Source organism: Rhynchophorus ferrugineus, unplaced genomic scaffold (assembly GCF_030347505.1).
Source record: "Rhynchophorus ferrugineus isolate W39M unplaced genomic scaffold, kcgeb_rfMv2 rfM1, whole genome shotgun sequence".
NCBI classification, from domain to species: domain Eukaryota; kingdom Metazoa; phylum Arthropoda; class Insecta; order Coleoptera; family Curculionidae; genus Rhynchophorus; species Rhynchophorus ferrugineus.
Window position 1 is genome coordinate 32407278 of NW_027472580.1, and position 12099 is coordinate 32419376.

The following is a 12099-nucleotide window of genomic DNA, read 5'->3' on the forward strand; positions in this document are numbered from 1 at the left end:
TATCCTAATTTGTTAAAATCAGATTGCTGTCCGAGCAACATGCACAACACTTTAACATCCCCTTTACGTCCAAGCGTGGACTTCATGTTTTAGTTTATGATGAATTTTTGAAGAATCAATTCTTGTAGGTTTACGGAATAGCCTACAGGCATTAAGCATAAAAGTCACCGTTATGGAACATAACGGCTTTAGTTAGGCTTCACCGAGCCTTCAAAGTTGTTTAAATAAAGCAGGAAAAGTAAGGAGTGAACTCTCTCTCACGATATCTAAACCAGGAGAAAGACATTCCTTGTCTTTCTCCTGGTCAGCAGTTTCTTCTATTCAACCTTGAGCCAAACAACTCAACAGCATCTTTGGGAACTTTTCTATGTTCGTTCAGTTTCCAGCATATCAAAATACATATAAATCAGTTGGAAATACTTAAAAACGTTTTTGTTGCCTGTTGGTGGAATGTCAATTATTTAAAGATAATTTTTGATCATTATTTAAGTTACCATTTATGGATAGAAATGCGCAATGAATTGCCTTGACCCAGTAATGCAGAAATTATAAAAAAATGTATGCATACAATTCTGTGTTAAATTTCTGTTAGTCATCCAACATATCGATATATTCGATATGATTATCTTTAAGTGACGCTCTTTTGCATGATATGTTTCATAGGCGGCATTGATTACTCAACGTCAATAATAATGAACGATTGTTTGACGTGGAATTTTGACGCAGCGACTTCAGACTCAAAACAATAATTTACATAACATCGGGCCGCGATTATTCTTCTTATGGTAGCAAACCTGTTTACTCGCAGCTTTCACTGTAGCATCAAACTTCTTCTCTGATTTATATCGAGATGTAAAGAATTTTTTTCAAGTGATCATTAACACTTTCTAAAGTTGTTACGAAACAAATTGTTGGAAGGAATTTATTGCCGGCTATGGTGTGTGGGCTTGTCGGATTCTTGTAAAATTTACAAGCTCATTTTATTACGTACAAAGAAATGTACTTAATAATAGACGTTGGCTGTTGCCAACCTGGTGCTGGGGTTTAAAATACATTAATATTTATTGGTAACAAAAATGAAAGGAGTTAATTATTTATCTGAAATAGATTACAAATACTTTTCACTATTCAATAAAAGTAAAATTTAACAATGTTACTGCCTCTTCGTTCGAAAAAGGCAATCATTGAAGTCTTTTTTTACAAATTTTTCTTGATATATTTATTTTCGTTACTGGAGATAATTCATGAAAAATTTTAATGTATACCTTCAAAAGAATAATATTTTGTGTATCAATCTCTGGACACTAATTTGTCTCTGGTTAAAAACTACTGGATTCGCATTATTCCCTAGACTATTGTTTAGATTCAAAATGATTCTGGAATATATTATTTACAATGGTAATGTTATTCGGCCTTTGTGAGATGGTTTTTGGTTAATTCATGGTTAAATTAAGGCATTAATTGCATTGAATTTGAAAACAAAATCAGGGACCTAACAACACCGTCTCTTATCAAACACAGAACTTAATGAACGGCGTCTTAATTTTAATATATATACATATAATAAGTAAAAGTATTCTAAATATGAAACCGTCTTCATTAAAATTGTCTTCATTATAAATTTAGTTCCTCGAAATATAAACTACCAACTGTAAGAAATGTATCAAGAATCCATTCCAAATCCCTAATATAAAAACAAATATAAATTTACAATCATGCCCCGGCGGGATTCGAACCTGCGACTATTGTAGCAGTAGAATAACTATCCTGTTGCCTTAACCACTGTAATATTCACGATCTCAGTCACCGGTATCAATAATATATTGGCTGGATTGCTACACTGATTTGCAATTAAGAAAGGTTTTCTTAATATATACCATTCCCTAGTTATTTTACCTGAAATTGCAACCCTTCCTTTACCCGTCCTATCACAATCCCGATTCCAATCAGTAAATTGTACATTGCAAGCCAAAATAACAATACTAGAAGCTGATCATTAAAACGTCTTATTATTTTACTATGAATATCATCATTTTATGTTCTTACAATTTTCTAATTGACAAACGAATTTTATACTGTTACTAGGAATTAACATTTTTTACGATATTAATATAAAAATGATTGTCATTCAATTTTCATGGGAAATATACACACTCTCTCTTTGTTGGTATCTGAGAAATCCTTTCTAATTTGCTGTAAGCTATGTACTTAAAAACATAAAGAGCATAAAATACAAAGAAATAAGTGAATTGTCTAGAATAATTTCTATTTCTAATAAATCATAAAACTAATTTTTGTTAGATATATATAAATATATATATATATATATATATATATATATATATATATATATATATATATATGGGTAATAATTACTAGATATCTGCATGTATTTTGATGGTTTTAACGTTTATATATAGAAAATAACGGTTTTCATTTAGTAGAATTGAGTTAGGACATTCATTGTCTTTATTGTTTGATTTAAAGAAATTTGCTGTCGATTCAAATGAAGCACTATTACAAACCTATGATGATGTTGCTCCGTTATATTAACTGTTGATTATAGTTTCACCGATTTAAAAGTTACGATTCTAATATCAATGATAATTCACCGGCTAGGAGAACCAAAAAAAATCAAAAAACGGCAATTTATTGCAAGACTTATTGAACAAAAATCTTCCTCCAAGCTCGAGCCAGGTAGCTTAGTAGTTAATGAATCAACTCTTTCCAGACCCTTCCGTATGATCAAAAAAATTAAAAGGAGATAAAACATCTACCACACGAATTGACTGGAAATTCCATTTCAAATAGTTTGATTGAAATCGAAGAAATTGGAATATGAATGTAGACTATTTTAATTAATATATACGTATTGTACCTATTTTTATAAGTAAAAAAGTAAAAAAAAAACTGATTAAAACGCATTTAAGCGCCTAATACATTACTAATCAATATCTATTGTTTTATATAGATGAAGATTTCAACATTTTAACATTAATTTTAAAATATTGAAGTCACATATTTTCAGTGACGGAGATAGGATAGGAGACGACATTACAATGACAATATTTTTATAAACGTTCTCTATATCTAACTATTATTTTAATATTTTCCATAGAGCATTTAATATTTTTAGGATTTTTATGTAGATTTTCAGTCTTAACAACACATAGCCCAAGTCTATCATATAAAAATTACATTTTCACAGCCATGCTCGTATAATGACCAATTCAATTACAGTTTCCGTTTCAAACTCATAAATTAGCGTCAAAAACAATATCTCAGTTGTTAAGAAAAATGACAAATAACAATGTATTTTTAATAGAAAATGTTGCTAAACTATTCCCTCAATAATAATGGATGAATAACAAATACATCAAAATATTTATACTTCCCATGTTTAGTTAATTTCAGCAATAAATAATATCCATATAATTATCTTCATATATGTTTATAACTAAATAGTTATTTCATGTTAAAACCCAACAAACATTAAGCGTACAATAGAATCCCTGAGATCAAAATTACCATCACTATCTCACCTTTTTTCCGCCGAATAAATATGGTTAAAATTAATCACGGGCTCATATTTTCTACGGTTTGTTAATTCGAATAATAAATAGTGTCTTTTAAAGCGCTTCTAAATTTGTCCATGACTAACTCGTCGAACTTCACGACTCAATTTACATAAAATTCTAATGACACATAGTTTTTTTACCTATACATGATGTGTATTTCATTAATTGCATTACTCATACAAGTTAAATATATTCTATTTTCAATTGAATAACGGAAAAATTCCGCATGCTGTGAAGTGTCATTAAATAATAAAATATATGATGTTGACTATCCATTGTATCTATATATTATAAATAGTTGCGTGATATTCGTGTATTCATTGTCAATAATAGTACATATTATACTTCGTTAGCTTCATATATATTTTTACACCTATTTTTAATCCTGATAAAAACTAAAAGCCATTATATGAAAATCAAATATTTATCAGAAGAGATTTTTTTGTTTTTCAAATGGTTTGGTACCGTAGTGACCAAGAGACTCGGGTCTAAATCCCACTTAGGTCATGAGAATTACTAATTTAAATTTAAGATTATTTGTAACTAATTATCTACCCAAAATGCCCAGGCTTGCTTAAATCATATGTCTTTTTATATGGCCACTTAGTTGGTCATTTACGTGTTGATAGGTGAAGTAGCACGAGCCATGTTTATGTAACTTCAACACTGCCTGGAGATTATGTTGTGAAATACATCAAAATTAGCCTTATGTGGTAAAAAAGAGTTTCACAGATATGAGAAAGAAAAATTAGAAAAGTATCACGAACCTAACTACACCATAATGGTGATTGAACCAATATTTAAAATAATACTTTCACTTCGGATTATATATCTGTAACATATTCAGTACAAATTGAGTACAACAGCTGGAGTAGCAACTCTATTTTATTCTTTCCGCACAGTGATATAAACGAGACATTGAGTGTCTATTTGTGACATAAGAGGATGATCTATGAATCAGTTGTTTGCGTAAATAAATTATTCTTTATACATTCTAAGCGCATCTATAGGAGCAGTTGAGATATGTGGTTTTCCTGAAAAAAAAAACGTACAACCTACTATTTGGGATGTGATTTTTTTAAAACGATATTTTTTTTCTGAAACCTCATATATAAATATTCAATGCATCCGATTTGGAGACATTGAAATTGTAAAGAAAGCTTGTTATCTGTGAAATATTCTTGCTACTGAATGTCGCTATGCTTTTATTTACAATTCAGCACATTTTGTAACAATTCACGTGATGACTTTCAGCATTACTCAATAATAATTCTAATAGCCCGTTTATTAAAACGTCTATAACGTGATTTGCTTTTGATTAAATATGCCAGCTTCTTGAGGTTTAAACTAAGGTTGTCTCATTACAGATATTTTATTCCAACAAGAACCAAACTCAACCCATCTAGGGAGAAGACTGTTGCAGGTGACTGTTGATCTCGGGATAATTCTGACTGTAGCAATATCAACACCCAATTCAAGCAACATAAGACTGAGAAATATTCTGAACACCTTTTCATATTCTCGGACGGTTCCAAGAGCAATGACTATGTGGGCGCAGGATTTACATCGGTGATGTTGGAAGGACATTTCAGGCTTCCCGTTTTGTCGAGTGTATTAACCACTGAACTGTTTGCCATATATAGGGCCCTGAAATCAGTACAGCATATGAAAGACAAACGATTACTTATCGCCTTCGATTCATTTTGCTCCTTAAGGTGCCTCCAGCCATATCTACCTCTACATCCGCTAGGAATTCTGATCCATGAACTAACCTCTAAATTGGAAAGGAGACTTTATCACCTTTTTTTTTAATTATCACCTTTATGTGGCCCCCTTCTCACTGAGATGATTGAAAATGAAAGACCGGATTACTTTGCAAGGAAGAGAAAGGGATCACTTACGGAAATTTTCCTCTTTTGAAGTAGAGATATGAAGCACCACTGTACTAGAATCTTTAGTTCTCTAGACCAACTCAGATGGGACAGAAAAAAAACAAGCCTTGGAAGGTGAAAAAAGAGTACTGTCAATGCCTTAACACCACTAACATCGTATTTGTAATCTTGCAATATTTACTCTTTATCCTACACATTTAACTCTAGTCTTTATATTCCGACCATGTATTTCTATTGTTTTTTGCATTCTATACTTATATAATATTGTATACTTCATGTATTGTATGTATTGTATATTAGCGAACAGACCAGGAGGCTGACGGGTCTATAATATATAAAAAATTAAATAAAATAATAAAACGTCTATAAATATATATTACCTGAGAACAAGATGTGACATGACAAATGTGGCATATATACTTATATTTAATCTAGGATATTAAGGCAGCAAAATAATTATTTATTATTTATTATATGCTATATAAAAAACAATATTTTGATTATTTTGAGACATTTTAGTATGTGCTACTATTTTATACTATATAAAAATTTGTACTTATACAAAAGATGCTTACTGATGTCTTTCCTTTATTTATATGACAGGAATGCCTATTAAACTGAACTAAATTTAGATCAATTTTAGTAAGTAAAGGAAAAAATATATTCTATTTTGCTCAATTAATACAGCTCTTGTTGCTTGGATACAATTAATATGTTTGAGCTGTGATGAGAAAAGTGTTTAGAAATAAGGGAGTCCTTTATATTAAAACAGGTTTGGTTAATATAGGAATGAAATGGTAATAACGTCTGTATAGTCGTTATGACAAGTTGCCAGTACAGTTAATAAGCCCTGATCTAAAACAGTTTTATAGCAAATTAGTAGTTTTACTTTCCATTTTACACTTCCCATAACCTAGATACTTAGCATGAACAATATCCAAATTCTACATGCTAATAAAACAAATGATTTGTAAACAAAATTGTAACTATTATTAATACGATATCCGATACTATCAATGTATAAAATTGTGTCAAAAATTAAAAATCTGTATGCTCAGTCTGTGCTTTAATTTTCTTAAAGTATATATTAGAAATAATAAAACCTAATGAAGTAAAACCTTGAAATTCCATAATAAAATCCTGGAATTGAATCAGTTGCATTAATATTAGTATATAATAGATTCATAAATTATATTATCGTTAATATGCACATAATTTTTAAAATCATTGTTGGTCAGAAAGTAAGATTGCTTCAATGAGTATTTGGCATGAAAAAAAAGTCCGAGTTTTAATATCTAAATCATTTAATGTGTAAAATATGTTATTCCTAATATCTTTTTATTCAAATCTCTAAGATAGGTGCAGCCTTTTTATCGCTTTGAGTTTGAAAGAACTATTAAATAACTATTAATTTTTTACCTTTACAATTAGGGATAATGATCTTTTCAGTAGTGGTTATGGTACGATTTAATGAAATACCCCAAGCTAATTTTTTAATAATTATCAATTTGTTTACATTTTTTTCGGCTCCATCTTCTTTGAATAAATTTAATCATCTGTTACTAGTACGTTAAAGTAACTATCTATTTAGTGAATGGTAAATTTCAAGCTGCTTTTTAGCCTTGACCGAAAATTACTGTTCTATTACTAACTTCGTATTGTTTGTTTCTTTACTGAATTGGAACTCAGTCTGTTGCATAATCAATGCTGTATAATATACTGTATTAATATAATAATAACAAGTAAATCATGTTGATTGAAGTTTATTCAGTCTAGTTAATTTTAAAATATACACATTAAAAAAATTATCTCCTCTCTGTTTCCTTAAAAATAACTCTAAATATTATTCATTTTAAAAAAATATATACTTGCCAAGATGAAGTGCCAAGTGCTACTCTGTAAGCAAATGTAAGTACTATGAAATAATGTCAGTGAACTTCAATGTTAGAACCTAAACTAAAGCCTACACTAACTACAATATGGCCTGATTAACGGACATATAAATTATACCTTAGAATAACATATTATATCTAGATTAAAACAAAATCGTTTCTAAAATAAGAATATCCATAATAAGTTCCAGATTACAAGTCTGTGTACATCACTTAATGAAGCGATTTTCTACGTGTCATTTTATAATGAAAAAAGCAATCTTACCCAAAGAATAATTTTTCTATAGAATATGAGCTCTGAAAACTTCAATTTACGTTTACCTAATAGTGATTTTTTCTAAATATATTACATTTTTGATAGCAATTGGTATTCGTATATCATATGTGACAAGCATAAAATAAAATGAGAACTATTGATATCATAAAAGCAATTATCTGGAACAGTTGCCCTAGTGCTATTATAGGGAGTATCATACTAACTGTCCCTTCCGAGTAAGTATAACATCGACAATATTGCAAATATAAATAAATGAAAATATAGTAAGAGAATCAATTTCTAAAGATATTGTAATAATACATACTGGTAAAAAAGTGGTCCATGCAACGAAAAACTCTTGCAATCACTATTATAGTTAACAGGTAGTTATAGTTAATCTTAAATTAAATTCAAAATGATGCGAATGCAAATTCTAATATTGCACAATCTCTTAGCAATATAGAAATAAAAGTATCTATTTAACTAAAAAAATCTATTTTAAGTTACTACGAAATACCATATCCATTTTTATAGTTTATTAGAACTACTGCCAGTCAGATTGGAACTACCCGGTTTGAATTCATACATCTGAGCACGCTAATAGGCTGAAATTTAAGAGCGCAAATTATCTTAAATAACCAGGTGCTTTCACCGTTTGCCATTTCCTGTTCGCGAGATTAGTATTTGTGTGTGTTTCAGTTAGGTAACATAACGATTAACTGAACTTCAAGAGAAACAATTTTTTTCTTGGGCAATTAAAAAATATATAATGTATAAACTTTATTTATTGCTGATTTACGAAGCGGCGATAGAATTAATATCTTAGTTATTTCCTGAGTTTTAATTGTAACAATTTATCAGACATAACTGTTATTGAATTTTAATTAAGACTATTTGTTGTTAAACCTCTTTTTAATAGCTACTAATCATATAATTATATTTAGATATAATTTAGGTATATAGATGAATGTGATTGTACATTTGGTTTTAGCTGGTTTTAGTCACATCATTCTCCATAAGGTGAGTCCTCCAACTCTTATTTGGTTCTGGAATATTCGATTGGGTAAAGCAAGAGATCCAACAGTGAAGCCTCGTAGGTACCAATACACTCTTTTACTTTATAAGATGATTTTGAACTTTTTGTACTTAACATTTCCGACGATATTTAATTAGCTTCTTGATTGTAAATTATTAGCTTTTACAATCTTTCGAATACTAGTAAACAAGGTTGTTAATTCATAGCCTTCATTTCACATCATCTCAGGCCAAAAAGTTTAAAAAATGCAATTTATTGACTCTGTGAGACTTGCTCTCTGTGCTATATGATTACTGTGAATGTTCATTTTTTCTGAAGGCTGTTATACAGGATGTTGCGGTTTTCCTTAGAGGAACTTAGCACCAAACAAATTAAATGAATGTCAACTGGCATCTTTAAAGCGAAACTAAAGGAATCACTAGTAGATAGGAGCAAAATAGATTTTAGCATAACGAAAAATGTAAAGTGATCATCTTTACAGGTATATTGCAGGTATTAGAATACGGGTATTTTATAAAACATTATATTATAGTTATATATATCAAATTCAAATATTGTTTTTGGTAAATAAATAATTGAGAAAATATTAATATAATAAAATAAATTCTCTTTTAGTTATTATTGAACCTAAAGTAATTTTGTTCTCTGTGTTGCATATGAAATGTAACGGCAATCAAAGTCGTTGGTTAATCTAATATATGCCCTTATAGAAGTTCCTTCTGGATTAGTGTATTCCAATTATAAGCATTTAGATCTATATTTTGTATCTACTCTGCATTTTTTAACATATATATTTTATTAATTTATTTTACTCTAAGCAATGTTTATTTTATTGATTTGTATCAGGTTTTTTACCTTAAATATGTGAGTACATGGTTATTTATAGTTAAATGTTGTCAAATGTAAATAACGCAGGCGTAGAAATGGAACGGAGAAAATATTTTTGAAAAGTAATTTATGAATATTTCTAAAAACACACATTTGATTGCATAATTTTTGTTCAACACAACTCTTGCTTTAATTCATTTATGTGCTTATAATATTGGAAACGCTATATTCTCTCAAATAAATTCTAAAGTTGATAACATATTTGAGAGAGATTTTTTGGCTTAAAAAGAATGATAATGACACTTTCTTTTCTGTCTTTTGTTTTGACCCACGATTATGAAAGTCCAAATCCAAATCCTATCCACAGGGAAGGAACAATGCATAAAACTATTTTAATCTATTGTACTTATTGCTCGCTGTACGAAAGAACAAATATTAAAAATCAATTACTTTGTTAGTTTTACTGGTGATGAAGAGATAGTTCGCGAATTTACTGAATAATCTAGCAGATATTGAACAAACAAATGACAGAAAGAAGAAAAATGAAAACAGATGATTGACAAATTTCATTTTATGTGATTTTAATCATAGACATTAAGGCCACTTTGCTTCAAATCAATTAATTATATTGGCAATTAATTTGAAATTAATTAATTAAAATAATTTTAGCATGTAGAAGTTTTACGAAATACAATCTGTTATTTTAAAGCATATATAACCTATAACCTTTAATTACCTATATATCGTTCTGATTTTAGGCTTGGCCTTATTTGCGGATGTTCTCTTTCTATTTTTGTTTGCAAGGTAAGAGAACGCGCCGCCGTGTATAAACCGTCGAACACGGCGCGCAAAAAAATCGGTTTTCACGTAATAAATCCGCAACAATTAATCTTAGAATGTTTTTGTTCTTCAAGTTTAACGTAACGAGGTTAACAGGCGGAAATTCTAACAGCTTAGCAGCTCGACTCTCTTTAAGCGTATAATGGTACAATAATATAGTCGGAGAATGATGATGTATTAATTATAACAAAATCATATTAGGCCTATATGCTAGTTTTAAAGAATTTTTTAAATTCGGATCTTTATTGTGAATAATTGGTCTAATGAATTTTATTCAGAGTTTTGTCCATCGATAGTTACTACTTTTTCCGTCTTTCTATCCAAAATCGACCTATTGTTTGGCAACTTAATAAGAAGTGAAGCGCTACTCAGGCAGGTCACGACTCATATGTTGGAACAAGTTGTAATCGGGGGGAGCAAAATCTGGAGAATACGGTGAGTGGTGTAGCACTTCCCATTTTAATATTTCTAAGTATGATTTCACCGATTTTGTGATATTTGGTCGAGCATTATCATTCTGTTGAATAACACTGCTCGTAGTCGATCCGTTTTTGGCACAGTGCTCCTTATTGATGGTTTCATCAAGTCATGCCTTCAAATCCTCGTCTTCAAGTTTCTTATCCATCTAGAATGCTATATGTCTTCTATATCAAAACCACTACTTTTAAATCCAGTATTAACGTGTAGAAATCAATGCAGTATGATTGACATACAATTCACACAGTATTCGATGAACTTCAGCTGCTATCTACTTAAAATTGTAAAATTAAAACTAAAAAAGTAATACCGAAAAATCCTGGCTACATATTCAGACATTTTCAACGCACTAAAATAATGTTGAAGAAACATTTTTCTTCGAGAAAATGACACATCCCAAAAGTGAAGCCTGTCATTGAGGCCTCAACATGAAGTTGTTTCCAAATGTACGATGTGATTCAACACACAGTAATATCATCGGTTGTAAATCTTTTAAAATTAATTGATATACCTTATATATTGTACTATTTTAAATAGTGTTGATAGGAATTTAAACATTCAGATTTTACCTTGTAATAAAAATAGTACCAGTAATATTTCTTAATGATTATTTTAATCAATATTTTGTTATAAAATCTGTATACATATATATATATATATATATATATATATATATATATATATATATATATATATACATTTAAGAATATGTCATTATATATTATTATGCGGTTCATCCAAATATTATATTGAAAAAGCGCCATAACTGTTTCGACAATTTCGCTTTATTTTTGGAGCGCTTCATTATCACGAAACTCACCTAGTTATAAGTTGAGCGTGTCCGCGTATCCAACTCGTATTACGACGATGGGAATCACGAGCACCAACACATGCGGTACGAGAGCGGCACTATCAAACACCCGCAGAACGGACACCTCGATAGCGACGGTACAGGCGAGCTACGCGTCGGCTTCTGAGGACTCCGAACAGAACACCGAGCTGCGAATCTACGTCATAGTCAGGGCTCCACCAGGTGGGGAACCATTAGATAGGTACCACTGGTCGTAGCTAATGTGGAATGACAATGGCCGGGTGATGGTGCCTCGGTCAGTGCGGCGTGGGTGGATAAACGACGATCGCTTGGACGATTTTCGTTTCGGCACGACGCGAAATCGAGTCCGATCTCTTCGGCTCGTTTGTTTTTCGTTAATTGAAGGTAAAGTTGATGGTGTGGACGTGCTCCCTCTTCTTACTGTCGCTTGTTAATTATATTTTGACTGAAACTATATTAAGGTCAATT

At 30.3% G+C, this 12099-nt stretch overlaps 1 protein-coding gene across 6 annotated transcripts in view; it reads right to left on the reverse strand.

The window, feature by feature from the left end:
* The window catches only part of pot (zona pellucida domain protein papillote), a 164850-nt gene extending 152970 nt beyond the window's left edge, over positions 1-11880 (reverse strand). For 2 of the 6 annotated variants that reach the window (XM_076403969.1, XM_076403998.1), the window contains exon 1: positions 11620-11879. The gene's annotated coding sequence lies outside the window, so the exon portion shown is untranslated. Of the gene's footprint in view, positions 1-11619 lie in introns of all 6 variants that reach the window. The other 4 variants (XM_076404005.1, XM_076403984.1, XM_076403992.1 and 1 more) reach the window with 3 other exon arrangements.
* Between the last annotated feature and the right edge of the window lie 219 nt (positions 11881-12099).